Raw genomic sequence first — 5,255 nt, 5'->3', positions numbered from 1 at the left:
TCCATCTGTGGGGTGGTTTTTGGTTTTTTTTTTCCCCATTTTATATTTTTTTCACGGAAGTGGCATCTGCGAGGTGTCGCCTGTAACAGGAGCCGGGTGGTTCCTGCCCAGCAGCCCATTTTTGGCTGCTCCAGCTGTTGTTGTGGAGAGGGCAGGATCAGGAGGAGGTTCAGCTGACAGCTGCAGGCTGGCCCAGAAAATGGAAGTTGGTTTGTTGTTTTTTTTCCTCTTCAACAGTTGTCTTGCCCTTCCCAGAGCACCCCGATGGGCTTTTCGAGGTTAGAAATGATGAAGAAAATGCACAAGTGGCTTCCTGACGTGGGGCAGGGCTGGTTTGGCCTCCTGATATCCCCAGCAGAGCCTGATTTACCTGGGTGGGAAATGCTGGGGACCCCCAGGAGGTCTGAGCTGCTCTGGGGTGTCATAATTCCCATCAGGGGGGTGGGGAGGGAGAACTGGGGGAAGAAGATGCTCCCGGTGCAGGGTTTGAAATGCTTCTGTCAGAACCAGCTCTGAGCAGCAAGAATTAAGGGATTGGCGTTGTTTTCTTGGAAAACCAGGAGAGAAGGACTTCATTGGGCAGCATCTGTGGGAACCATGAAGGGGATCAGAGGGTTGTTGTGTTACCTTTGGTGTGGACACAGGCAGGGAGAGCTGAGGGTGTCCATCCTGGAGAAGAGAAGGCTCCAGGGAGACCTCAGAGCCCCTTCCAGTGCCTAAAGGGGCTCCAAGAAAGATGGGGACAAACCTTTTTAGCGGGGACTGCTCCAACAGGACAAGGGGTGATGGTTTAAATTAAAACAGAGTCAACTCAGAGTAGATATAAGGCAGAATTTTTTTACAATGAGAGTGGTGAAACACTGGCACAGGTTGCCCAGAGAAGCTGTGGCTGCCCCATCCCTGGGAGTGTCCAAGGCCAGGTTGGACAGGGCTTGGAGTAACCTGGTTGGGAGATTATCCAGGCTCATTGCAGGAGGATTGGAACCAGGTGACTTTTAAAGGTCTCTTCCAATGCAAACCATTCCGTGATTCTGTGATTCCTCCTGCTGATGCTGAACCATCCTGTGGGTGTTAGGAGAGATGGTGGCAACCCTGACAGTGCCATGGCCGTGCCAGCTGTCATCCACACACCCTCCATTCCCCAGACCCCATCCCTGGGAACTGCCCTCCAGGTGTGCAGGACCCAGCAGGGCTTTCACCCACTGACAAATCTGAGAAATCTGAGGATGTGGCCTCCAGCTGTGCCAGGGGAGGCTCAGGTTGGACATCAGGAGGAATTTCTTCATGGAAAGGGTGGGAAGGGGCTGCCCAGGGAGGTGGTGGAGTCCCCACCCCTGGAGGTGTCCCAGGAAGGCCTGGCCGTGGCACTCAGTGCTCTGGGCTGGGGGACAAGGTGGGGATGGGGCACAGAGGGGATCCATGGGCTGGGAGGGCTTTTCCAACCTCAGTGATTCTGGGATTCTAAATACCTGGGATGACTGGCACAGGGACAGCCTCCTCACCTGCCTCACTGAGGGGGAGGAGAGGCTTTGTGAGGGCTGGAGCAGCAGGAGAATGGAGACAAACCCTGGGGCAGGCACCGACCCCTTCCTGCCCAGCCCCACAGCCCCTCTGACAGCCCTGCTGCTCACACAGCCTGGACACCACCACACCTCACAATCCATCTGACTGGGATGCTGTCACCCCTCCGGGATCACCACCAGATCAACCAGGATCCCAACTCTGAGCCCTGTGTGGGAGCAAGAGCCTCCTGCATCCCACCCCTCCTGCATCCCACCCCTCCTGCATCCCACCCCTCCTGCATCCCACTCCTCCTGCATCCCACCCCTCCTGCATCCCACCCTCCTGCATCCCACTCCTCCTGCATCCCACCCCTTCTGCATCCCACCTCTCCTGCATCCCACCTCTCCTGCATCCCACCCCTCCTGCATCCCACCCTCCTGCATCCCACTCCTCCTGCATCCCACCTCTCCTGCATCCCACCTCTCCTGCATCCCACCTCTCCTGCATCCCACCCCTCCTGCTTTCCACCCCTCCTGCATCCCACCCCTCCTGCATCCCACCCCCTGCCTTGCCACGGCAGCACCGTGGGTTCCACCCCGGTTACACAACCCCAACCCCCCCCAGCAGGTCCTCTGCCTTCCAGGGAGGGGCTGATTCCTCCTTAAATGCCTTGTGGAGGTGGAAATGCTCTTTCCATTGCTTTGCTGCCCACGCTCCTCCTGTGAGATCCCACACACGTGGCAATCAAAGGCAGCCAGCCCAACTTTGGGAGCATTTCTCCTCCCTCCCTCACCCAGGGCAGGGCAGGAGCACTCAGGGATGTTCAGCTCTCCTCTGTTGCTCCAAGGTGTCCAGTGATGGGCTCCTGTGATGGGAATGGTAGACTCAGTGGTATCTCTTACCACATCCCCCTTTGGAATCTGCAGCATGGATCCAGCAGGAATATTCCCCCCCACCCCCCCCCAGCAGAGCAAAAATCAAGACTATTTGTTTGTCTTTCCAATAAAGGCATCGTGGGGAGGATAATTTCCAGCATGTTCAAATCCAGGCTGTATCACCCTGAGAAAATGGAAGGAAATATTGCTCATCTGTCCCTCTGCAACTGCCAAGGCAATTCCAAGCATCCTTCTTTTATTAAATGCCACGTGAGACCTTTCTCCAATCCCACATGAAAGAGAGGGACTTTATTAGGTAAATATAATGAAATAACCATGTGTTGTTTCTCACTTCATGGCAAATGTTTCTACTTCCTGCCAGTATTGATTCCAGATCGAAAAATGCTGCTTTATCCCAGTACCACTTACTTTTCACACAATCTGTTAAACCCAGCCCAAGAGCTGTGCAAAATTTCCTTTTCCATCATGTTTCCCTGACTTTTGAGTACAATATTTGTGGAGCCAAAAGATGTTGCTCAAACTCAAATGTTCACCGTATTTTCTCTCTTTGTATTTCCCTATTTCTGTGCCCTACAAGTTGCAAACCCGTGTGAAAAGAGAATTTCCAGCTTGTGGAAAACCAGGAAAAATTAAATTTGGTGGCAACTTGATTCAAAATTGACAATTTGCTGCTGCTAGTCTTGATTCACCTGATGGTAAAAGGTGGAAATCATAAAATCCTGAAGCGTGGAGAGCAAAGGGCTCTTCACTAAGAAGCTGTGACTTGATGGATCTCTTGAAGTAGAATAGAAGAAATTTCTTCTATAGAGACTTTTTGAATTCATTACCTGAAATTACCACATTTGAGCCATGTGTGATGCCCTACATTATTTTGGGGGTGGGTTCTATCAAGGTCATATGAACAATTTCCCATGGAAACCACGTTGCTGATGGAAACGAAGCTGAACATCGAAACCTTCCATTGAAAAAGCGAAATTCCAATGATGTGGGATTTGATTTTCCTTTGGATAAGTATCCAGAAACCCAAATGTTCACATGGACTGGCACAGATCTGATCAAGCCATCAGCAAGGAAATCCTGCCATGGTGAAATCAGGTGCCTTCCCCAGGGACTCTCTGCTTCAGGGTGACTTCTGATAAAGAAAACTTGCCAGTGGTGTTTTTTTTCTAGACACTGACCACAGAAGCAATAATTTGGGATGGTTCTGCACACACTCATGCTCCAAAGTCATTGGGAAAATCAGGATGTTCCCAATATCTCTGCAGAGCCAGGTGAAGGATGTCACAGCTGGTCACAGCCCTCAGCTGGGACCTGACATCTCCTGTGCTTTGCTGTTGTGTGGGAAGATCCAGACCCGACTCCAGGTGCAGTTGATGTGGACTTGGGATACAAAAAGAGGTGGAAAAAACAGCTTCTCCCCCTCTCCCTCCTGGCCAGCACAGCCCAGGCTGCACCCCCGGCTCCTGTAGCTGAAAGCAGGGTCAGGGGGTGGAAGGAGGTGTCTGCTCTGGGGGACAGGGGGACAAAACAGCCCCAAAGCATCTGCTGCCTCCCTCCCCTCTCCCAGTTCCCAGCTGCCAGGAGCAGGAAGCCCATCTGTGTGGATTGCTCAGACCAGCTGGCCACTCCCTGCAGCACCTCTGGATCTCCCTCCTGACCTTCGAGAGGGGTTGGTGAACTCCAGGAAAATGAGACTGAGAAGAGACAGGTTACATGGGGGAAGGTGTGAGGACCCTGGGATTATGCTGTGGAATATCCCTCGTGCCTTTAGGGTTCTCTCCAGCTCTTGGTTCTGCTGCCAGGCACAGGGGGACCTGCCACCCTTCCATCACAGCTGCTCTGGCTGATCCCACAGGACATGCTGAGCTGGAAGGGACCCACAGGGATCATCCAGTCCAACCCTCAGCCCTGCACAGGCCCATCCCCAGGAGTCACCCCCTGTGCCCCAGAGGATCATTCAAACCCTCCTGAAGCTCTGGCAGCCTTGGTGCTGTGCCCACTGCCCTGGAGAGCCTGGGCAGTGCCCAACCAGCCTCTGGGGAAGAACCTTTTCCTGAGATCCAACCTGAGCCTGCCCTGACACAGCTCCAGCCATTCCCTGGCTGCTGTCCCTGGTCCCCCCAGAGCAGAGCTCAGTCCCTGCCCCTCCTCTGCCCCTGCCCAGGCACTTGGAACTGCACTGAGGTCTCCCCTCAGTCTCCTCTGCTCCAGCTGAACACCCCAAGTGCCCTCAGTGTCCTCAGACAGCTTCAAATCCAGGCCCTTCCCCACCTTCCTTGCCCTCCCTTGGATGCTTTCCTGTCTAGTCCTGCTCACGTGGACACCAAACCTGCTCTGCCCCATTCCCTGTGCTCCATGACATAATCCCATATCCATGACTGCTGATTTCCTTCTTTTTTGTCCCTTTTAGCCTCGCTCAGGCACATACAAATTCCTCACCTCCTACATCAAACGTGTTGCCACCCACTTCCTCCAGACACTGACTGGGGAAAGCTTGGCACCAAGAGCCCACTGCACAGAAGAGGATTTTTTATTTATTTAATTTCTTTTCTGCTGCTGTTTTAAGCTGGTGATTTATTTCGGGCTCCACATCTTCTCGCCCTCCCCAAACATCTGATGATTTTATTTCAATTGCCTGGTTATTCATGGCCAGCCTCCTGCTTTTCCACTCACCCAAGTTATGAAAAAAGAACAAAAAAGAAAAAAAAAATGAAATGGGGGATGTTTATTTTATCTCTTCTCCCCGGAGAAGGAGTTTAATAATTTAGCAGCAGATATGAAACTGCTCCGTGAGGAGTAATTTGTTTTAAGGGGGAAAAAATGAGATGATTTTTTTTTTCTCCCTCTCCCAGATCC

The sequence above is a fragment of the Manacus candei genome, unplaced genomic scaffold (genome assembly GCF_025592945.1).
Source record: "Manacus candei isolate 608988 ecotype Guabito, Panama unplaced genomic scaffold, ASM2559294v1 h1tg000002l, whole genome shotgun sequence".
Taxonomy (NCBI): Eukaryota; Metazoa; Chordata; class Aves; order Passeriformes; family Pipridae; genus Manacus; species Manacus candei.
Note: the sequence above shows the minus strand (reverse complement) of the source record.